We start from the raw sequence: 25,132 nt of genomic DNA, 5'->3' as shown, positions 1-25,132 counted from the left end.
CATACACCTGCATCACTGCCAGGTGTCCTCAAAACTGTTCAAATTCTTATTACATCAGGAGTAACCACATATGAAATGCCAAGCTCCTCATCAAGGCTTTTCTCTACTGAGAGTTGCTAGAATCACCATCCACATATGAGTGACCTTTTGACAGATTAAGCACAAAAGGTTGATCTACCTTTTCCTTCCCTTCGCATGATACATGTGTACCTATATCTATCCTCAACCTGCCTAACCATAGACTAACATTGGATCTACTACTACTAGAGGACTCTTTAGGTCCACTAAGCACTCAATACTTTTTACATCTACATCTTCTATTTCCTTCACTGCTCATGCATACCAGCTACTCATCTTGTCAAAGATATCTATGCTTCCTCGCATCTCACGAGTGGTAGGGTTACAACATTTATAACCTTTCTACTCCGTAGAATAACCAATAAAGATACATTTGGATCCAACTTTGTTCTTACTTCATCAAGACCATGCATATATGCAATACACCCAAACTCTTTCAAGTAAGACACAACCAATCTTATGCCTCTAAACTTATGCTCTCATCATGCATCATACCATGAACATTATATTAGATAATTTGGGAAAAATCCCATTCCCATTTGAAAAATGAGCTGATGTGAACTTGCCCAAAATTTTATCAAAACCCCCTCATGTGACATGTCATTGGAAAGATCTTGAAGAGTAGAATCTAGATCTAAAATCTCTAACAAATTTGGATTTGGCATATTTAAGATATATCCAAAATTAAATGGAGTGATTGATTCCCAAAATATGAGATTTTTTCCAAATTACCTAATATTATTGACTTCATGAATAGTTGCAGTGGGTGTCCTGTTCATATTTTACACATTAGTTGCTACTTCTTTTGCCCAAAAATAATGTGGCCTATTCTTTTTAGCCACCATCAAGGCATTTACCACTTTTACAATGTGCCTCTTTTTTCTTTCTGCAATACCATTCTGTTATAGAGTGTACCTGCATGTAAATTGTCTCTTGATTCGATGCTTTCTTAGGAAATTGCTGAACTCATTGGAGAAATATCCTCCCCGACCATATGATCTCATGCATTTTTCCTTCTCAACCAAGGCTTTAAATATCTAAAATTGAGCAAACACCTCACTTTTGTCCTTCATGAAGTAAACCCACACTTTCCTAGTGTGGTCATATCAATGAATGTAACATAATTCATGTAACCTGCAACAACTATTGCAGTTTTGGTCGGTCCCCATACATCTAAATGCATAACATCTAATGGCCTTGCATTGACATGTGTTTCATGTGGTGGAAAAATATGTTTGGCTTGCTTACCAAGCAGGCATGCTTCACATACTTTATGCATACCATTAACCTTAAACTTTTGCAAACCTAAACAATATTTTGGGCCTGCATAGACTTTAGTTCATTGTATATTCACATGACCAATGTGCTTGTTCCATATGTCAATATCTAACACCTGTTCCATGCGTAAATATAGTTTCCTTTGCCTCAGGCATGTTCATATCCAAAGTCAACATCCTGCCATTTATGTTACCCTTTACAATCACGTGACACTGATTTTGAAGTCTTCCACAAAACATCCTTGAGGATTAAACCTCAGTTGTTGTAGACCCTGCTCAACTGTCTGTTCACACAAAAACTAGGTTCTTTATATAATATTTGGAACATGAAGCACATATGCCAAGTACTTCATTTTGCCATCTTGCATAGAAAATGGCACTTTATCAAACTACAGAATGGGATGTACAATATCATCACCTGTTTCTACATAACCTAGGTTTTCCATTTTTTACATGTCTCTAAACCACTCACCACCATGACTGGTCATGTGGTTAGAGGTATTAGAATCCACATACCATATATCTTCAGATCCTGACACAACTCCTGTTTTTATGAGCATGTGGTGCTACATTGCAAATAGCTTGTGTGTATATCTTGTATGAGTCATCGACATGCTCACAACTCTTGCTATGAGCATGTGGTGTTACATCGCAAACAGCTTGCGTGCATATCTTGTACGAGTTGCCTAGATTGGAGAACATGCATCTTGTCCATATTATTCGTTGGGGCAAGAGACTTGTTGGAAAATTCCAGGTTGGAGCCTACAATTGCCTCAGTCTTAGGCTAGGGGATTTTTTCCCACGAAGGTATTGTTCTCAGGTATTATCTTTGTAGAAATTGACATGTGTTATGAGTGACATAGAGCCATGGCATGCACGCTTTGGGTCCTTTATTTTTGGCAGTTTGTTGCACCTTACAAGGTAAGAGATGGTACAAAGTTTTCAAACCTTAAGACCCTTGTCAAACATATATGTGATGGGTATATTTTAGTTTAGATACAATGGGCATCATTCCCAAAAGATGGATCCATTAGGGTTGTCTAGATATTGCAGCCTATATATTGTGATGTCATGAGGACACCATGAATCGGGGGTATCTAACTTTGTGACTTTTATTGATGATGACCACTCCAGGAACACCTAGTGTATCCATTGAATGCAAATGATGACTACACCTTGTGTATCCATTAAAGGCAATTGATGACTACTTCAGGCACACCTTGTGTATCCCATTAAAGGTAATTGAAGCCAAAGTCAGAGGTCATTGCATGCTTTAAACACTTTGTTTCTATGTTTGAAAGTGTGTCTACATATAAATTTAGCACCCTTCATACAAATTGGGGGTGCGGGGACTATATGTCAAAGGAGTATGTGTGTATGGCTAAAAGAGGCATAAAACATCAATGCACATAGTACCTTATACACCTTAGCAAAATGGTGTGGTTGAGAGGAAGAACATATCTCTCATGGAAATGGCACATTGCATGATTAAAAGCCACGATTTGCCTCATGTTTTTTGGTTAGAGGTAGTTATGTGTGCCACTTATGTGCTAAAGATATGCCCCACCAAGGCCTTGTAGATAATTGCCCCTTATGACGCTTGGAATGGTAGGAAGCCCTTTATGGCTCATTTTCATGTTTTGGTTGTCTTGTTTATGCTTTTGTGTCTGAGTAGCAACAACACAATAAACTAGATAATAAGGCATTAAAACTATATTTTTATGAGATACAACTTGGAAAGAAAAGGGTATAACTCTACCATCTATCCACAAAGCGAATTTTGGTGAGTAGAGATGTCAGTTTTGTTGAGAACTCAATTCAGCCCATGCTTTTGTTGGTGGTTGCAGGCCGCCATGTAAGATGGATGTAGGCTATGTAGGATGAGAACGACTCAATCCTTAAGATTAACACTTGGTATTTAGCAGATTTGCCTTATGGTAAAAGGTCATTAGTACAAAGTGGGTTTATAAGCTTAAGGATTAATGACAACTATACAAGGCAAGGATTGGTGCAAAGGAATATGCTCATGATAACAGCATAGATTACAATAAGACCTTTGCACCCACATATGATCAAGTGTCCCATTTGGGAAAAGATTTCCCAAGCCTCCTAGCCGGATGTCATTGAATTTACAATTCAGACAAACCACTTATGCACCCAATATGAAATTGCCTTTCACAGATTCGGCTATCTTTAAAGCAAACTTTTAATGAAACCATAGTATCACTAATCATAGTCCTCCAAAATATCTAGCTTGAAATGCAATTTCCAATCATTCCTTCATTGGTGAACCTATGGCATCATTGGCAACCACAACGCTCACCAACTACTCACTTAAGGGCCTTTTCAATAGTTCCTAGTAGCTCATAGTACTTGGAAATATAATGACATAAAATTCCATATGGGCTCTCCATTGAAGATTAGCTAGATCAATCAACAAGATCCATATAAAAGGGTCATGAACTCATCCGTTTTGAAGACCAGCAAGGCCAATCAACCAGATCCATGCCCGTGTTCAGAAAATAACTCCAACTCATTTTTTTCCTTGATGCATGCGTGGGTATCTTCGGCGACCCAGAGCCCGAGCACTGTATGGTCAGCACCCTCTAGGCTCCTTCGTAGGTCACCTAGCACTTCACTCATAGGGCCGCTTCCTTGGTCCCTCATCCACCGTACACCGGAAGCTCACCATTTTAACCGAACCGAGGTTAGTTAAGACCTCAGCCGACCTTGCCATCCGAGACATCCTTCATTGACTCTCCGTGCAGTTGCAACTTTTTCACTTAGATCTTCACGACCTCAATTGACAAGATAGTCAAAATGCTTCCCCAACATACTTGACATAAAACGGTCTTTTAAAATAGGTTTCATATACAAATACGGTTCTAAACAAAATTCTCATCTTTCCTCATCATTCCACATCCTTTCACATATTCCTCGTAAAATCTCATCATTCCACTTCCTTTCACATTATTTCTCATCTTCCCATATTTTTCAACATCAAACCATATCACATCACATCATTCCCACATCAACTTATATCCAATCATATCATTCCCACATCAACTTACATCCAATCATATCATTTCCACATCAACTCACATCCAATCACATCATCCCACATCAAACTCACATCCAATCACAGCATTTCCATATCAACTCACATCCAGTCACAACATCCCACATCAACTTACATCCAATCACATCATCCCACATCCAATCACATCATCCCACATCAATATACTAATGATTATGATGGAAATACTGTGGTTTTATTGCAATTCTGTCTTGAAAATAGTTGAATATGAGAAAAGGTAATCTAATACTGGGTGCATAAGTGGTGTGTCTATTTAATTTTTGCATGAGTGCTGGGGCTAGGGGGCTTGTGAACTCTTTTCCCTGGTACCCAGGACAAAACACAATCAAACTTTTATAAAGAGGGATCCCACCAATACAGTGGTTGGGCGGGTGGCTAACCCATGGGATTGGATGGGGTGGGGCTGGATTGGTGGATTCCTACAATAAAGTTCAATTCTATTCAAAGTTATGATAGTTGAAGTAAGTCATGGGATAATCTTTGTTCTATGGGAAAGAATCAACGCTAGATTCAAGAAATTAAATGCTAAAAGAGAAATTTATGGCATATTTAAAAATATGAGTATTTTTATTTATTTATCAAAAGTGGAATTGCGAGTATTATCAGTTTATGAGAATAAATTTATGCCAAATAAATTTAATGCAAAAAAGGAGTTTTGAGCATCATTCAATGGTCAGAAAAATAAAGAAGGGTATGCAAATTTTTTTCTAGAATCGTGAGAAATATGGAAATGATTCATTTAGACAAATGAATTAGCAGATATGGGTATAATTGATTTTGTAAATCCCATGAATCTTGTATTCAAAAAGAAGAATATTAAGTATATCTTATTTGAGAAATTTGAGAAAGAATGTGAAAACGTTCATGGAGAAAACTTGGATAATTCTTAATTAGAAAATGAAAATTGAATACATTGAACTTTTGGAAATTGACGTACATGTCTAGATTCTCAGAAAATAGAATCTTGGAGTACTTTCTGAATGGGAAAAGGACTTCCCAAGAAAAGATCAGGAACATGCTAGTTGAATGAACGCATGATTGATTTATTCCTAGATTCCATGGAAAAGGAATCTAGAATCCTTGAGAGGATCAAGGATCCTAAAGTGAACAAAAATTTAGATTTAAACAAGGGATGTTGATTAAAAGTCTTCATTAATGAAGCTTAAGGAATGAAAAATACGTAAATGCTCTTTTTGAGTTTTTACCATAAATTTCTGATAGAATTCATTTTTCTTTTTAAACCTTCAAGAACACTCTGATACTTAGATTTAACGGAATCGAGAAAACGTTACCTTTAACCAAGTCAAGCAATTGACAAGAACTTAGAAAAAGTCATATCAGTATTCGAGAGTGGAGTAACTATACTTTCATGAATGGATGTGAATGGGATGATGTGAAGTGATGTAAAGTGATGTGAATGGATGAGATGTGATGTGAATGGATGTGATGTGGATCTGGAATGGATACGAATGAATGTGAATGGATGTGAATGGGTGTGAATGGATGCGAATTGATGTAATTGGATATGAGTTGATGAGATTAGATGTGGATTGATGCGGAAAGATGAGATTAGATATGGATAGATGTGGGAATAATGTGATTGAACGTGAATTGATGTGGGATGTTGTGATTGGATGTGAGTGGATGTGGGAATGATGTGATTGAATGTGAATTGATGTGATTGGATCCAGTTCCAGGGTCCAAGTTTCAACTTTTTCAATTTCCAACCATAAAATCCAGATTCCATTCATACCTTCCTCAATGTACCTATGGCATCATTGGTGGTGGCAACAAAAGCATCCACCACCTGGTCAGTCCCTCTAGGTTCACCTAGTACTTCACTCAAGGGTCGTTTCATGGTTCCTAACTCATAGTACCCAGGAGTATGATCTCTTTTTAAATCCATAAAATCCATAAGGACTCTCCGTTTTGAAGATCAAGTAGATCAACCAACGAGATCCAAAAAAGGAGCCATGGACTCATCCATTGAAGACCAACAAGGTCAACCAACCAAATCCATGCCCATGTTCAGAAAACAACTCCAACTCAATGTTCCATTTTCTTCCTCGATGCATGCGTGGGTATCTTGGGGGGCGAACCGTATGGTCAGCACCCTCTAGAATCCTTCGTGTGACCAGCACTTTACTCATAGGCCACTTCCTTGGTCCCTCATCCACCGGAAGCTCACCATTTTAACCGAACCAAGGTTGGTCAAGACCTCTGCTCTGCTGCCGCCCTTGCCATGCGAGACGTCCTTCTTTGACTCTCCGTCTGGCTGTTGCAACATTTCGCACACTTAGGTCCACGACCTCATTCCATAAGATAGTCAAAATGGTTCCCCTAGCATTCTTGACGTAAAACAATCTTTAAAAAATAGTTTTCACATGCAAATAAAGTTTCCAAGCAAAATTTTCATCTTTCCATATCATTTCACATCGTTCCTCATCATTCCACATCATTCCTCATCATTTCACATCATTCCTCATCATTTTTTTCATCATTCCACATCATTCCACATTAATTCACATCATCCAACATCATTCCACATTAATTCACATCATTCCACATCATTCAACATCATCCCACATCATTCCACATTAAGTCACATCATCCCATATCATTCCACATCATTCAACATCATCCCACATCATTCCACATTAATAGAGCATTCTTGTTTGAACTACACAAATTGTTGTATTCTCTGCAACAACGGTACTATATTGCACCCAAACTGTCACAACCATAATCTCAATTTGCATACATACACCCAATGGCAACTTTGAGACCTCTTTGCATTGCAGTACACACAGTGTCTGCACAACCAACCGCCCTTCTTGCGGTTTCAAAAATACAGTTCTACAGAGAATCGAAACTTACCCGCTTGAACATGCCATGTTTGGGGTACTTTGAACTAACCCCCTCACTTGCAAGTTTTTTGTGGTTGAGTATGTGTTGGAAGCAGATTTGATCTTGGGGTATAAATGGATTGTTGCTGCCCAAGCACCATTGTGCTTTGCTAGTAGCGATAGAGTCATCATGATAGTCAACGACAAAAAAGTTGACAATACCATACGACCAAGAAGAGGATCCAACTTTAATGGATATCTATGATGCTGAACGCAAAAGGATAGATACAAGCCTCTTCCACAAAAGTGCTGAAATATACAAGTGAATAGGGTGTGTGCGGGAATAAGCCCTTAGCAAGAGGCTGTAAAAGAGAATCTGTAAATGAGAGAGAAGCTGTGAAAAGGTGAGAAGTATCTTACTAGGAGAGAATAAAGGGTAGCATGAGAAGAGGCTGTAAAAGAGAATCTGTAAATGTGAGAGAAGCTGTGAAAAGGTGAGAAGTATCTACTAGGAGAGAATAAAGGATAGCATGAGAAGATTTAGGAGGTGTGGAGATATTCTGGGAAGAGGTGGAGAGAATCAAGCAAAAGAGGTGGAATGAAAAGAGGAGAAATCAGTGGGATTAGATGCTTGGATGTAAACTCTATAAATTCAAGCATTGGCCTAATGAGAATTTGTTGGTTTTTGATTATCCATGCCTACATTAATCTATCAGTTAATTGCTCACTAATTGTCACGTAGGCTGTAACGCCTGTGACCGACGACAGACCGGATGGCCAGATGGGACTTTAGCGTCAATGCCTCGGCCAGAGCGTCGAGGACGTGGCCATCCGGGGTTCAGTGGGAGAGGACGCCCATGCGGAGTCATGGGCGGCTAGGCTAGTGTGGACGGCAGGCCACACACTATATAGCCTGGGGAGGAATGAGGGGCAATCCTCATTCTTCCTCTATGGCTAGGTGGTGAGCCATAGGTGGTGAGCCAGAGGCCGTCCCCTCTTGTGGTAATGCCCGTAGTGGTGTTACAATAATCTAACATTGGTATCAGAGCGTTAGTTTCGATTTGCCGTGCGTGACCGGGGACTGGGGACCGGAGCCCACTCAATGGTTTTCAACCATTCAAAAAAAAAGAATCTTATCCTTATCTCTCTACAGGGCACAATCGACTGTGTGGAGGGAGGTGGCCATAGCTGGAAGGAAGAATTCTCTCTCTCTCTCTCTCTCTCTCTCTCTCTCTCTCTCTCTCTCTCTCTCTCTCTCTCTCTCTCTCTCGCTCTCTCTCTCTCTCTCCGTTGCACACACCAAAGCACCCCATTACAGGTAAGCAATGTCATTTTTTTTTCTAGTGTAGAGAGATAAGTCTGCTCTGAAGAGAGAGAGGCGGGTGGAGATTTTCGTCTGGTGTAGAGAGAGAAGTCGACTGTGAAGAGAGAGAGGCGGTGCTGTCTGGAGCTGAAGTCGACTTTGCTGTCCATTGTGTGTGGGGGCGAAGACCAGCCCCCCCAGGCGGCCAGCACGACCGGATTTGGGCTGGGAATGGATGAACCGCTGTGCGAACCTTCTTACGGGGTGCGAAGACCAGCCCCAGGACTGTCTAGTGTAGAGAGCTGAAGTCGACTTTGCTGTCCACTGTGTGTGGGGGCGAAGACCAGCCCCAGGCGGCTAGCCGCCACGATCGGCTTTGGGCTGGGAATGGACGAACCGCTGTGCGGACATTCTTACGGGATGCGAAGACCAGCCCCAGCACCGTCTGGTGTAGAGACCTGAAGTCGACTTTGCTCTCCACTGTGTGTGGGGGCGAAGACCAGACCCAGGCGGCCAGCCAACGACTGGCGCAACCGGCGGCATAGCCCCTGACGGGCAGCCTGCCCAGCAGAGCAGGCGGCCGCGGGGTCGGCACCCACAGGCGGCCCACAGCCCACAGGTGGCCGTTAATTTTTTTATTTTATCCAACAAACGCTGTTCAGTGACAAAAAATAATTTTTTTATTTTAAGTCAATATTAGATAAAGTGGAAAAAATCCCATTCCCATGAAAAAAGTGGGGGTATGGTAAACTCATCCAAAAGTTTGTCAAAACATATTCATGTGACATATCATTGGAAAGAGCTTGAAAAGTAGAATCTAGATCTACTTTGTCCGACAAATTTGGAGTTTGCATGTTCAAGTTATGGCCAAACCAAATTTTTTAAATACATTCCCATTTTGAGAGATTTTTTCCATTTTATCTAATATTGACTTTTTTTTATTTTTTTGTTTTTTTTTAAAATCAAACGGACACCTCTCTCCCGGCATAGAGGGATAATCTCGGCGAGGGATAATCCAGGGTGTTTCAGGCACAGGTTCCCACGAGATTATTTTTTTTAATGAGTTGCAGGCACCTTTCTCTCGGATCGGAGCATCCCAGAGTAGCGATGCTTTTAGAGGCTCATAGCGCAACACAAATCAGTAGATGACGATAGTCTTCGCAGGCGACCCTAAGGGGGGTGACTATTCTCTCTCCACCCCACTGCTCATTTTATTAGCATTTTTTTTGTAATTTTCGAGTTCTTGCATTTTTCTTTGTGCAAGAAATAAAGATGTCTGCTAGTAGGCGTAGTGTGTCCCCACCGCGTTCTACTTCTCTAGGGTTTTCAGGTCTCTTGTCCTTGGTCGCGGGTTTGACCCCGATCGAATTGTCAGGCCGTATACGCCCGACCATTGTCCGGTCCGGAGTGCGCTCGTCGATCACACGTGATCGGCCAGCGCCCTCCTCGTCTGTTGACCCCGCCTTAGGACCCAGCGAGCCCGCAGCGACCGCAATAGCAGATGACTCCTTTCTGGCCAATGAGTCAGATGACATGAACACCGACGTTGTCGAGGGGACCGAGGAGGACCTCTTTTAATATGGCGACGATGATTATGACCTATTGGACCCTGTCGACGTCCTGACATAGATAAGGATGGAGCTCTCTAGTGGACTTTTCAAATATCTTAATGCAAAACTGAACAATATGGGTAAAGTCCAGGCTGACTTAGTCTCGATGCTACAGAGCATCTCCACACGGTTAGATGCACTGACAACCGCCTCGGCTAGTACTCCAACTTCTCGTGGTAGCCGAGCTCCTGCGGCACGGGTGAGCGTAGCCTCGCCAGTGGTTGCAGGAATACAGGTCGATGTGCCTGCGGGGCCGTCCATAGAGACAGCTTCGTCGTTATTAAAAGGCTTGAAGCCGCCTAGTTTTGGTGGCGAGGAGAAGGAGAGAAACAAGGATTCGGTCAACATGTTTCTAGTAGTAGCGAAGTGGTCAGACTTGCACGCGCTGCGATAGCAGCCTAGCCAGACCTAGCTGGATATAGCCCGTAGAGGCTAGCCTCTCATTGATCTTCAAAGCGTACAAGTGGTGGATGAGTTTGACAACTCGTCCTGCCACTTGGACGGAGTTTGAAACGATGTTTTGAAAAGAGTTTTTGCATGTTAATGAGATGGAGAGAAGCTGGGAGTTATGGGACAAGTGCTCGATGGAGAACAAATCCGTACATCTCAGACTAGAGCTCTTGCAAAGCACACATACACTTACACAACTATGGATAAGACACACACGCAAAGATGGAAGGTTGAAATCAACTTCTTCTCGTTTCTCTCAAAAGAGGTCTACAAAAGATAAGTAAAAACTAACATAAGTACTAGAGTACTATGTACAAGTGGTCCATAATGTGAACATGCTAAGTAGGTGAGATAGCAAGATAAGTATACCATAACTCACTTAGACTAGGTAGGTGTAGTCCAACTGTAGAATCACTGGCATCATGTCAGCTATCAAATTCACTAGTGGTGTAAAGGTGGAATGGTCACACCTAAGCATGTTATGATTATCAGGTCATGTTGAGCTCGACATCTTAACACTTGTCACAATGTATTGCTCTCACATCCCTTATTGGCTATCCTAGCCTAGCCAAGTGTAGGGCTATTGCTTGAATTGGTGAGCGTCGAGAGAGAAGAGCCGGGGATGAGATCCTTAATAGTGTTTTGTCACTCATATGCATCCATCAAGAAGATGAATACTTTGGATGCATTGGTTGCCTGTTGCACTATTGTAGCTTGATAAGATATGTCTCTAGGGCCATATCTCAAAAAGCCATTGGGTAAATATGCCTCTCTAACCATGTCTTCATGTGATAAGATATGGCTATCGGGCCATATCCTCATTTGATAAGATATGGTCCTAGGACCATGTCTTAACTTGGTAAGATATGACCCTAGGGCCATATCTCTAAAGATTTATTTGGCTCTTTAACCATGTCTTCATTTGATAAGATATGGCTCTAAGGTCATATCTTCAACGTCTAGCCATTGGTTGAACCATTTCTTCATTTGATAAGATATGGCTCTAGGGTCAAATTCTCTCTATGGTTCTCCTAGGGGGGCCAAGTCACCCTTGACTATAGGGCCAAGACCTCTTTAGCCAAGACCTCTTTAGCCATTGGGTAAATATAGCTCTAGATGAGCATGAGACCATATTAGATGTTTAAAGAGCTAGGGAGGGTGTTGATGATGATTAGTTGATATCATGGTGAGTTGTACTTTAGATTTTTATTATTATATTATTGGTGTCTTACTTTTTCTCAATGTAATTTGTCTTCTCTATTTAATTGTTACATCTTTTCGTATGTATTTATTTGGTCTATTTGATTGTTACATCTTTGGTCTCTATTTGGTGACCACATGAGCTCCAATGGTGACCAAACTTTATAAGTGAGTATATGCGTCTGGCATGTATATTGGAACCAAATATGCTCCATTGGTGACCAAACCCTGTAAGAGTGAGGGAGAAGAGCCCCCTCAAAATCAGGCCTTTGGCTCGCACATTATAACCAAATGTGTATTGATGGTGGTGACAAAACTTTGCAAGAGTGAGATTGGGGTCCACATGTACATACTTGCAAAATTTGGTCACCATCAAATTACATTTGGTTACAATGTGAAACCCATTTGGTTGGCTTTCAATGTGTCGTTGCCTTAGAGAGCCCCTTTGAAATTGGACCTTTGGCCCACACATTGCAACCAAATGTGCTCTGATGGTGACCAAACTTTACAAGTGTGTATATGGGGTCCACATATACACACTTACAAAGTTTGGTCACCGTCAGAGCACATTTGGTTGCAATGTGCGCAATGTACCGTGTGGCCTTAGAGAGTCCCCTCGAAAGTGGGCCTTTGCCTCACATACTGCAAAACCAAATATAATTCTATAAGGGACATACCTCATTGATGTATTTGCACAAATAACATTGAATATCCTTTCTTTTTCTTGCCGTTCTTGCTTCTTCTTCTTGGTCATTCTCTTCACAATTGTCTCATAGTCAACTGTAGTGACTTACTAAAGCTCACTTAGAGTGGATCCAAAGATGATTGCAAAGAGAACAAACAAGAGTAGATTCTTCTTGGTACTAAGCTACGCTAGCTCTCATTTCACTTAACACTTTTTCTAGAACCATAAACTTTCAAAAGCATGCAAGACTTAGTAGAAAGTGCTACGGGAAAGTGGTAAACATGCATGCATAAATAAGAAGAACTAAACCCCTTTGAAGGACAAAAAATGGGGACCATCTGGAGCACCACAATCAAGCTAGTTATATATCAATCTCAAGAAGCCCTCTAAAGGGAATAAGAGAGTACTAGGGTAGATGTCGGGTAAGGTGTCAGCAAAGGCTCAAAAGGACAATCTCTGCTTTGAGTGCAACCAAACTAACCATCAAAATTAAGATTTTTCAAAGATGAAGTCTGTCAGTTGTGTAAGACCTTAGAGGTTCCACGTGTTCCTAGCATTCCCCTCCCCCTCCCCCTCCTCTCTCATGGATTTGGTAGTATGGATTTTTCAAAGATGAAGTCTGTCAGTTATAAGACCTTAGAGGTTCCACGTGCTCCTAGCATTCTCCTCCCCCTCCTCTCTCATGGATTTGGTAGTATGAGGATGATTAGACCTTTGTTATCACAAGAGGCTGTGAAAAATGGCAACAAAATCATGCAAACGGACAACTCAACTCCATTTTTGGAAAAAAACCCAAAAATATATCTTTTATTCAAATTTATGGAGACAAAAGACACACTTTCATGTCAAACATTTTTAAGAAAACACTACTTTTGTGAAAAAAGAATGCATAAAACATTACATTTTACTCTAAACCCGAAAACGTCCAATTCAAAAAAGAATTACAAAAGGGAAGAAGCTCTTCCAATCAACTAGGAGAGCCATTGGACCTTTTGCTTAAAAATATCAATTATTTTCTGGTGTAAATGTCAAGAAGTTTTTAACTCAATCAATACACAACAATTTCTATATCATGCAGATTAAGCATGTCCACACGTCGACAAATTCCACTTTTCTTTCCTTTTTTTGCTTTGTTTAAGTATCTCTAAATCATACTTTCCCTTGTGCATGGATAAGTTTTGTACTAATACACATTTCTACACTGCGCGTTGTACGTAGCGCGTTGTACGTAGCGCGTGTTATCAACAAACTCATAGGTGATAAAATTGACGTTATTTTTAGACCCAATATAATTTGATAAAACTCTTACATGGGGTTAGTACATTGTCTAAGAAAATAAATTTTATTTGTATACAAAGTTGATCCAATGGTTGAATGTAAACATATTTTGATATTAAGACAGATAGGTATATGGAGTCCATGGCCATAAAAGAGGTTTATTTGCAAGCAAAGATGTCTCTAGTCCAACGATCCAAACGGTTAAGGTTAGATGGTAGTGAGTACTATAGTTTATCAGTTTACTTTATTTTGATTTAATAGTTTGATTTAGAGTTATAGTCTTTGTAAAAACACAGTTTTCAGTTTATAATAATTAGATTTTGAGCCATGAAAATGACAATAGTTGTGGTTTTAAAAAATTGATAGGAATTTGGATTCCAAAATCCACTTTGTATTCTGGAATCCGAAATTCCATTGAGATCAACGTTTCTATTGTGACATCAAAATTTTCGTCCAAAAAAGATAAATTTTGGTTCATAATGAAAAAAAAATCACTTTTATTAGATGAAAAATTTAGTCCGTCAACGGAAAAAATTTCTGTTAAAAAATTCTGTCAACGGATTAAAATTTGTATTGATGAAAAATTTCAATCCATCGACATAAATTTCAATACATCGACGAAAATTTGGATTCCAGAGTTGAATCCAAATTTTCATTCAACAAAATTTTTTGATGGAAAATTTTTCATAAAAAACGGACTAAATTTTTCATTCTATAAAAGTGAAAATTTCATTTATTATGAACTAAAATTTCTCTTTTTTTGGACGAAAATTTCACTCTCACAATAGAAATGTCAGTGTGTGAAATTTTGGATTCTAGAATCAATTTCGTCAACAAAGTAGATTTTGAAATCCAAATTTTCATCACTTTTTTAAAATGAGAGGAGTTGTCATTTTCATGGCTTAAAATCTAGCTGTTATAACTAAAAACTGTGTTTTTGCAAAGACGATAACTCTAAATCGAACTATTAGATGAAAATAAAGTAAACTGATCAATTGTAGCACTCACTACAGTCTAAAATTTAACCTTTTGGATCGTTGGTTTTCTATCTAAATCTAGAGAAATTGTTTCTTTCAATAAGCCTGTTCTATGGCCATGGACTCCATATACCTACTTATCTTAACATCAAATATATGCTCTAATTCAATGATTAGATGAAGTGCAATGATTGGGATAAAGTTAGTTAAATTTTTGGAGAAGAAAAAACACATTTTTGTAATTCTAAGTAAAGAATGTATTATACATTACATAGACATGTGTGAATTATTAGTAGTTTTAAAGAATATTAGATCTTGTATTAACCTTGTTTTTTCCATTTTGTTATTTGACATGAAAAGTGAAAATTTTTTCACCTTTAAATTAGCAATATGTACATTTTTTTAAAAGAAGTTTAAAACTATGCTTATTTTGTGAAATTTCTCAAAAAAAATCTCTTCAATGTCTTTGAAAGAGTGTAAAATTGATCAATATTTAGGACTAGTAAAAAATCAAGATAGCTTGTTGCAAATGACAACTCATGACTCGTTGTTGTTTTTCATGACTCACTGTTTGTGATCATACAACACCCAGGAAAGAGTGAGAGCCAACGAGATGCCTACAAGGCCTCCATTTGCAGAGGTCCTTTTCCTACCTGTAACACTGTCGAACTATATGGAGATGGAGAAGACCTAGCTCTAGTTCACCTGTAACACTGTCGAACTATATGGAGATGGAGAAGAATATGGAGATGGAGAAGACCTAGCTCTAGTTCACCTCTCCGCCATAGAGCAAAAAGAGGAGTCCTCATTCCACCGGGCTATATGTAGTGGCCTGCCTGCCCCCCACACTAGCCCGAATGCCCGTGGTGCTATGACCCGGATGTCTCACCTCTGAAACCCGGACTTGTTCGCTGCGTGCACTCCGACATGCGTGCTCAAAGCTCGATCGAGCCCTCATGCAATCACTACGGACTATGTGACATTGCGCTTCCGTGTGGCAAAGGAAGCCAATCAAGCTCCACATAGACATTCGGCCATGGACTACACCGAAATGTGAGTCCGATACCCACAGTCACTAGAGAGAGAGAGCGATCTCTTGTGAGAGCCAAACTCCTTTGACATGGAGACACCCACCAAAGGAGGTGGCATATCATCTTCATCTATGCTCATCTATGAAGGGATGATACCATTATTATTGCCTAAGGGAGATGGACATCGTGACAATATACTTCACTTCGTCTATGACACATGAGAGAGTGCTTACTACATGGTACACGAAGGGACATAGGTAACATGCTCTTTTTTGCTTCCATGTTACACATGGATTAAAGGTAACATTTTTTTGTATCATAGATACTTTGGGTCTTAATACTCTCGGTTTTTTGTCTCATACACCTTGCAATCCTTTGTAAACGTTAATACACCTTGCATAAGCGATGCTCCACCAAGGTTCCCAAACACATCATTTATAGCCTTTGGGTCATTATTGAATCGGATAGATTCTACTTCGCCCATATTAATTGGTTTCATTGTGAGACACTCATATACGGTGAGAATGGGTACAAAGTTGGAGCATTTTCAAGAAACTTAAATGGTGGCAAATTGAATTAAAACCTTGATGGATGTGGATGGGATGGAAAGGCACCTCTCTACTTCCCCCTGTATCATCTACCTCCCGAGACGAGGGCTCACACTACAAAGAGCCTTGAACATTAGAGCTGCCAGAGACCACGACTAAATGGACGCAAACCACCACTACTCCAGGCCTAGTCTGCCTAGATCCAGGCACGATACGAAGAGTCTGCAAAACAGATGTAAGAGTCCTCATCCCATGCCCCATGTATGATGTACTACACCCCACCATCTCCACTAGGGGGAATTAGTAGTATACAACCTATCACGATTGTACATCTATAGCATGCTAGATAGTGACTGCATACTGAGTTGCATATGACTAGGATTAGCTTTTCATTTCAGTTTTTCTTTTTTCCACGACACAGTTTTTCTTTCCATGACACTTAGGACATGGACTTGTTGTATACAGATTTGTCTCATAGGTCAATGTGGCCTTCTCGTAAACGTTAATATATTTTTTCTTTTTGTTTCTTTCTTTTTTCAATCACTTGAGTTCGTGTTTTTACTCTGACCACACACCTTGGAGGAGAGGTGGGCTCGAGTTTCAAATCCATAGTCATATCATACGCAAGCAAAAAGACTGATTAGGTAGCAAAAAGAAAAGAACTAATTATGTGGTGCATGTTTATTTTGCTAAGTGCTCTGTTTTTAGGGCGCTTCTTGAAATGGTGACATCATGTTGAAAGATTTTGCTCCATTGGTGGTGGAACCATATTTTTGTTAATGTCTATTAAGTAATATATTAACTGCTTTTTGTTTTTTTCTTCACAAAAGAGACTTCTATTGAGTAATATAAAATTATACAAATGGGGGCACTATGTTGCAATTTTGATATTGGCAGGAAGAAGTTACACCAATTTGTAAACTTCTGTTAGATGCAAGTGTTTTCATTGTGTTTGTTAAGCTTATGATGGACAGGTGGCGGTTTGTTGCAGGAAACGGTGTAGTAGTGGCTACTTGGAGTGATGATATGCCCGGTTCGGCCTGGCCATAGGCATTCACATCTTAGACTTGAAGCATATGCAGTAGCCCACTGTGGAGGAGGGTTGATTAGGGTTTCTGACAGGTAAGGCCTCCCCTGGCCTCTATTTGATAAAATCACTCTCAAAGGATTATGTAATTAAGTGGGATGATTTATGTTGACCTAATAGGGTTTTAATCAAACTGATTGAGGAGAAGCAACTAGAGTCCGTTTTTGACATATTAGACCAGCAAGGGATTCCTATAACAAGGGATTTTGTCTACAAAAATGCATGAAACAGAAAGACCTTGACCTTGTAGCTGCTAGGAAAGTGCACTCCCTTATGGTCGGCAGTAGCTTCGGCTCTGAAATGGATCTAGAGCAAAATATTGAATCAAACACATCAAAGCAAGAATCTAGCATCCATTAATCATGAGATTAGTGATCCAATGGCTCATCACATGAATATACAAGAGAGAGTGAATCTATAAGTGCATGTAGCAAGAGAAGATGTACAAATAGCCTAAGTGTGTTTAACCTCTCACCAAAAGGATGGCTTTCAAGTTAGCCATGAACTTGACCATGGAAGGCCAAATCTCCATAGATGGAGCCCAAATGTACAAGATGGCCAAAATTAGTAAAAGTGTCAAAAGATCCTACCAATGTACCCCAAGCCCTATTTATAGTCACTTTCTCCTTTTGCCCATGGGCCCCTATGTACATGTGGAAATCAAGCTCTATGGTTCATGACAAACCATCCCTTCCCAAAGATTTTGTCCTCAAAATCATACAAGATATTTACAATTGAATCGCAATCTCAATGTAAACCCATGGGAAGTAGAGAGGTCTTCAAAAATGCATCTCGAATACACTTGGAATAGGGAAACCAAATGTAGTGAAGCCGGCAAACTCCTTCTCCAAAAATAGCATGTAGGACTGTTATGGCAGCCATGTTGTCGATGAAGCTTCCCTTGAAATTCTTCATGAAACCTCCATAAAAATGAGCTGCAAATGATGCGTAGCCGCACCCAAAAGGGTCCCACATATTTGTCATCGAATCAAATGATCTTCCAAGTGTGTTGGAGTAGATTGGTAACCCCAACAATAGATCCAACCAAAACCTCATGATATGCCCATTCTTCACATAATAATCATGCCACTTAATCAAGGAATACTTCCATCAAGTAAACCATGTTGTTGAACATACTCCATTGATTGCCAAGTAGCCTCATCTATGGGCAAGCGCTTCCATTTCACAAGGAATTCATCAATGTTCCGGTTCCTCAAAACCCTTGTCCTCTTGTCCACAATCCTCTTCGGCTCATAGATAATCTCTCCTTCTTCATCCATCGGTGGTAACTCTTCAATCTCTTGAGAAAGAGAGCCCACAAACCTCTTAAGGTTGGATACATGAAACACATTATGAATCCTTGTAGAAGGAGGTAGGTCAAGCTTATAAGCCAAATCACCCACTTTCTTGACTACCAAATATGGACCATAGTATCTATGTGCCAACTTGGAATTGGAAGACCCTTTGAGAATATTGTGACGGCTCTTAGGAAGCTTGAGCAACATATGATCACCTTCCTTGAACTCCATTTTGCGTCTATGCTCATCCGCATTTGCCTTCATGACTTCTTGTGCCGTCTTCATATTATCCTTGCATAATTGAAGAAGCTGTCTCATCCTTTCCAACTCTTTCTTGGCTAAAGGATTAACCAAAAGTATCCCCTTCTCTTGAAGTGTGCCCAAGAGTATCCTTCGGAGCATCCAAAATTCCTTGTTCCATCATTGCCTCTTCACCCTCTACCTCGTCGGAAGCCAAAGTGTTGCGCCTCGATCGCCCTTTTGGCTTCGGCCCCATGGAAACCTTCGGTTTCAGAAATTTGGCTCTAAATTGAGGTAGGGATGTCCGATTGAAGTGATCTAAAGCTTGTTGGAGAGCTAATGAAGTGTACTAGACCACTATGCAAAGACCCGTAAGAGATGAGGTATGCTACTAGTTTTAGGGTTTACAGGGTTATAGGCTGAAACGGTATTTTGGATACAACTTGAGCTAGAGATATCCAAATGCAAAACTTTTTAGCTCAAATGAAAGCCCTCGATGAGTACTACAAGCCTATGTGATTGGATCTAGAAGACCTTCAAACCCCTGTGACTGAATTAGGTTTTAATGTTTCTGCAAAAACCCTAAATTCTACCCTAAAGAGATATCGAAATACGGAGGTTAAGGTCTCGTTTGGTAGCTCTAAGGAAGCACTAAGAGCTTATATGGTCCCTTTTAATTCAGTCCAAAAGGGTTGGGACTGAATTAGGGTTTTTGTGAATCTGCAGATTCTTGCCTACAGATTCTTGCCAAAGTGACCCTTTTTGTGCCCAATTGATCCTTGTTTGCTCCCAAACCAATGTCAATACGTTCCGCACTTCATTGGCATCCCAAGGTCTGAAAATTATGCTCCACAAGCTTCAATTGTCCATGTATGACAAGAAATTTGAGAAAATTTTGACATAGTCTCCTTTGTTTTAGGAGCTAAATCTCAATTTTTCTCACGTAACAATGCAAAAATCCATAATCCTCTTATCAATTCCCATCCATTACATAGCATGTGCCTCAACTTGCATCACCAAAAGGCATACAAATTCCTTGCAATACCAAGCATTCATCACCATATGTTTCCCATGGCATAATGCAAGATCAATTCCCATGAGATGTCCATATTAAGGCGCCATTGCCATGTACATAAACCAAGAGGATCGTAGCTGTAGCGCGTTGAAGCTTGCGGATCTCCCGACCAAGCTCTTCTCACCCCCGTACCTAGTTCGAACCAAGGCATGGGTTGAGGCCAAGTCTTCATCTCCACACCTAATCCTCCACCGTACCGCTTTACCACGGCACTCACGGCATGGTGGATTCAAGCCATGCTCCTCCCCTGGGCCTCTCCGCCAACACCCGGGGTATCCTCACCAACATATCTAGTTTCTGGAAATTGAAGTGAGTGCAAACAATTGTGAGGTGCATATAGCTTGAATATGAAAATGAGGCGGATCACTTATACAAGGATGTGGCATGACTCATGCCCATTACAATATACTCATAAACCATTATGCATGAACTCATGCTTATCCACATAGCTCCAAATGTCCGCTATTCATCCAAAGATCCAACATCAATCAATAAGCACAAGTGAGGTAATACCATATACCAATGACATCAATATCCAATTGGTATCACTCCCAAAAGCATTGCTTATGAGTAATTGGCATCAAATGGTATTCAAGGGCATCAACTTGCATTTGAATGTAGCATTACCAATTGATTCCAATCACACATCAAGCTCTTCCAATGCTCAATAGCATCATACCAATGCATAAAAGCATCATGTCCATAGCAAAAACCTTCTCATTATTACCCAACATCCACTCCATGCATGTGGCTCAATCAATGCATCTAAGCATATGCATTCCTTCATCCATTTATGTATGGATTCATTAAAGAATCTTGCATTTGTCTCACAAATGGCCACATGGCATCCAAATGGGTGTGATTAAAGAAAGATGTGAGCAATAAGAGCATGTAATCACTTTCCAATGGATCATGAGTTATGTAGGAATGTTAAAATTCTGTAAATTAGGGTTTCCATTCATGAATAACCCCAATTTGTCCATAGCATGAGAATTAATCACCATTGCTTGAGAAAATGGCCATAGCAACTCACCAATGGTATTCCGAAAGCTTCAATGGTTGGATTGTTGCTTGATAGAGTCTCCAATAGATACAAATCAAGGTTTTGGGCATGAGATTAGTCATTTTCTTAATAATTTTTTGAATTTTCTCTTGATTTCTTGGAGTTTTGGCTTAATCTTGCTTAATTTCTACTTAATCTTTGGAGATTAGTGGAGGAGAGGCATCATTTCATGTGATTTCATGGAGATTTAGCTCAATTGGACCTAATTTGAGTACCCTGGACCAATTATTTGGGGCGGGGTACAAAAATTGAGAAAAATTTGAATTAATCACTTGTTAATCTCTCTGTTAATCATGTTTATCTTTTGTGCTTCTTTTCCAAGCTTTCCATAGCCATTACTTCTCATCTTTCCCCCGTTTTGCTCCCATTTGCTAGGGCTTTTGTTGATCTTGAGGAGAGGAACACATAGAGTACCAATTTACTTGTATTTTTTTGAAAATTTTTGAAAATTTCTTTCCCTTTGCTCCAAACCCTAATCTCTCACATAGCTCAACATTGTCCATCTCCACTCACTCTAAATGGCTGCAAGTGTATTCTATGGCTAATGAAGGCTAGACTTGGAGTTGAGTTTGCTTCTTTTGACTCATGAGGATGGGCGTAGGTGCGCCGTTTTCCCACGCAGCCTCATGGCTCATAATCACAAGGAGATGGTCACATACATCAAGCATAAGCCAAGGTTTATGAAGTTTGGCATCTCTTTGGTGGATTTTGGGGAGTTCTTCATTGCTATTGGAGAGGGAGAAGAGGAGGTTTGAGTAGCTCTCAGAAATTACAAAAATCGATCAAAATCAAGGCTCTGATACCAAATGAAATGGATCTAGAGCAAAATATTGAATCAAACACATCAAAGCAAGAATCTAGCATCCATTAATCATGAGATTAGTGATCCAATGGCTCATCACATGAATATACAAGAGAGAGTGAATCTATAAGTGCATGTAGCAAGAGAAGATGCACAAATAGCCTAAGTGTGTTTAACCTCTCACCAAGAGGATGGCTTTCAAGTTAGCCATGAACTTGACCATGGAATGCCAAATCTCCATAGATGGAGCCCAAAGGTACAAGATGACCAAAATTAGTAAAAGTGTCAAAAGATCCTACCAATGTACCCCAAGCCCTATTTATAGTCACTTTCTCCTTTTGCCCATGGACCCCTATGTACATGTGGAAATCAAGCTCTATGGTTCATGACAGGCTCAATCCCAGTCTTGGGAGACCACCTTATCAGACTATTCACCTCTTGTGGGAGCTTGAAATGAAGTGTTTCACAAAGTCTCAAAACCAACGGTATACACATGGAATGCCATCATTCAAGCTCATGCTAATCTTGGAGAGCTCAACAGTTGTATCAAGTAATGCAAGAAGATGACTTAAAGCCAGAAAAACACACATCTTCATATGTTTTAAAAGCATGTACCAGCATTGGGTCTCTTGGAGAGGGCAGGTGGATACATGATCAGATTAGTAGAAATGGGGTGGAGTTAGATGTTGCTGTCGGGAATGCCCTTGTTGATCTGTATGCCAAGTGTGGAAGCTTAGAAGAGGCACGGAGAGTTTTTGACAGCTTGATATGTCGGAATGTGGTGTCGTGGGCTGCGCTAATATCTGGATATGTGCAGCATGGGCAGGGTCTTGTTTCTTACAAGCTTTTTCAAAAATGCAGATTGGGGGCATAAAACCACACAAAATCATTTTTCTTTGTGCCTTGAAAGCATGCGGGAGCATGGGAGCCATAATGCAAGGCAGGTTGATACATGAGCAGTTCATGAAAACTGGACTTGAGTGGGATATGATGATTGGCAACACGCTCATTGACATGTATGGCGAGTGTGGGGGTTTAGAAGAGGCAAACATATTGTTTGACAGATTACCGAGCCGAGAGTGGTGTCATGGGGTGCATTGAGTTCAGGATATACTCAGTGTGGAGATGGTTCTTTCAAAGTGTTTGCTAAAATGCAGCTGGAGGGCTTAAAGCCTGACCAACTGGTGTTTTCAAGCATTGTGAAAACTTGTGGAAGCCTAGGAGTGCTAAGGCAGGGCAGGCTTGTGTATGATCAGATCATTATAGCTGGGCTCGAATCAGATGTGGTAGTAGGGAGCACCCTCATTGACATGTATGTGAAATGCAGGAGCTTAGATGAAGCTCAGCGAGTGTTTGACAAGCTGCCACAGCATGATGTGGTCTCATGGGGTGCGATGATTGCAGCATGACTTGAGCATGGTGATGCCTGTTCTGCTTTTGAATTTTTTGACAGAATACCAATGGAAGGTTTAGTTCCAGAGAAGGCTACAATGTTGTGCATTATAAAAGCATGTGGCAGTATAGGAGCATTTGAGCAGGTCAGGTTGATAAATGATCAGATTATGAGAGGTGGACTCGAATCAGAAGAAACCATTGGGAACAGTATTGTTGATGTTTACGCCAAGTGTGGAAGCTTGCCAAGTGTTTAGTAAGTTGCCCATAAAAACTGTGGTGTCGTGGGGTGTGTTGATCACAGCATATGCGAAGGGTGGCAAGTGGAGATTAGCTCTTGAATGGTTTGAGGATTTCAAAAGCCAAGGGATAAAGCCAGATGATGTGATTTTTCTAGGTGTTCTCATATCATGTAGTCATATAGGCCTCCTCAAGGAAGGCCACCTGTACTTCAAATCTATGAAAGAGGATCATGGAATTGCACGAAATATTGAGCACTATAATTGCTTGGTTGATATACTGGGTCGGGCAGGGCTTCTTTCGGAAGCTGAATATTTACTAAAGAGTATACCTCTAGGCATGGATATCATTGGGTGGATGTCTTTGCTCACGGGCTGCAAAACGTATGGCAACATGGAAGTAGGAAAACAATGCTATGAGCAGATAACGAGGCTGGATCCTAGCCATGCATCCGGATATGTGCTCATCTCAAACATGTATGCTAGTGCTCACTTGTGGAGTAATGTCAGCAAAATGCAAGAGCAAAAAAGCCTTCTGGTGTGCATTAGTACCATGAAAAACATGAACATGCAAAATACATAGTTTTTCGTCTTCTCACCCGCACCTTGGTATCTTGTAAAAGCTTCTGTGTGAATAAAGAAGTTCCTACGGGGGCCAGCCATTCCGGCTCAGTGCAGTGTTATTTTATATTGTATTGTTCTTCCGCTGTGAAATCATGGTATTAGAGCCCCAGGTGGCTTGAAGCTTGGAGACAGTGGGACCTCGAGGGTTTGCTGATTCGAGGTGCTGATTGGAGATTGCTTGGGCTGTTCGGGACTTGGAGATCGGGTAGAAGGCGGCCACCTCAAAGCCTCGAGGCTGCTCAATATATACCTCCTCCTGCAAGTCGCCATTAAGGAATGCGGATTTAACATCCATCTGATATATGGGCCATCGCTGAGAAGAGGCAAGGGAAAGAACGGTCCGAATCGTGGTCATCCTCGCTGTTGGTACAAAGGTATACTTATAGTCGATGCTAGGCCGCTGAGCATAACCCTTAGCCACAAGTCTGGCTTTGTGTTTGTCCACCGACCCATCTGACGTATACTTGGTCTTAAAGACCCACTTGACACCAATGATTGACCTTTTTGAGACGGCCTCGGAACCAACTCCCAAGTTTTATTCTTCTCTATGGCATCTAGTTCCACTTGCATGGCTTTTATCCAAGTATCCTGAGAAAGAGCGTCCGTCATAGAAGTGGGCTCGTTGTCCCACATGATACGAGACATCAAAGCATAGTTTACCTATAATAGCTCTGCTGAATGACTTTTGTCACGAACTCTATGCGATCTTCGAGGTCTGTCCTCTATGGTCCACTCGGAGGGAAGCTTAATAATACCTGACTCCCGAAGGGTGTCTAATAACCACCTGGGTACTAAAACAGAACACGGAGTCTCCTGCTGTTGTGGGGGCTCATCTCCAGCCGCGGGCTCAACCTCTTCAACTGACTGAGGGTGACCAGCTGGAACAATAGACTGGGAATCATTATCAGACTCATTGGGTCTCCAAGAAGTGG

This window comes from Cibotium barometz, chromosome 28 (assembly GCF_041138505.1).
Source record: "Cibotium barometz isolate CiBa-2024 chromosome 28, ASM4113850v1, whole genome shotgun sequence".
NCBI lineage: Eukaryota > Viridiplantae > Streptophyta > Polypodiopsida > Cyatheales > Cibotiaceae > Cibotium > Cibotium barometz.
The sequence above is the reverse complement of the archived record's forward strand: the minus strand, read 5'-3'. Positions refer to the sequence as shown.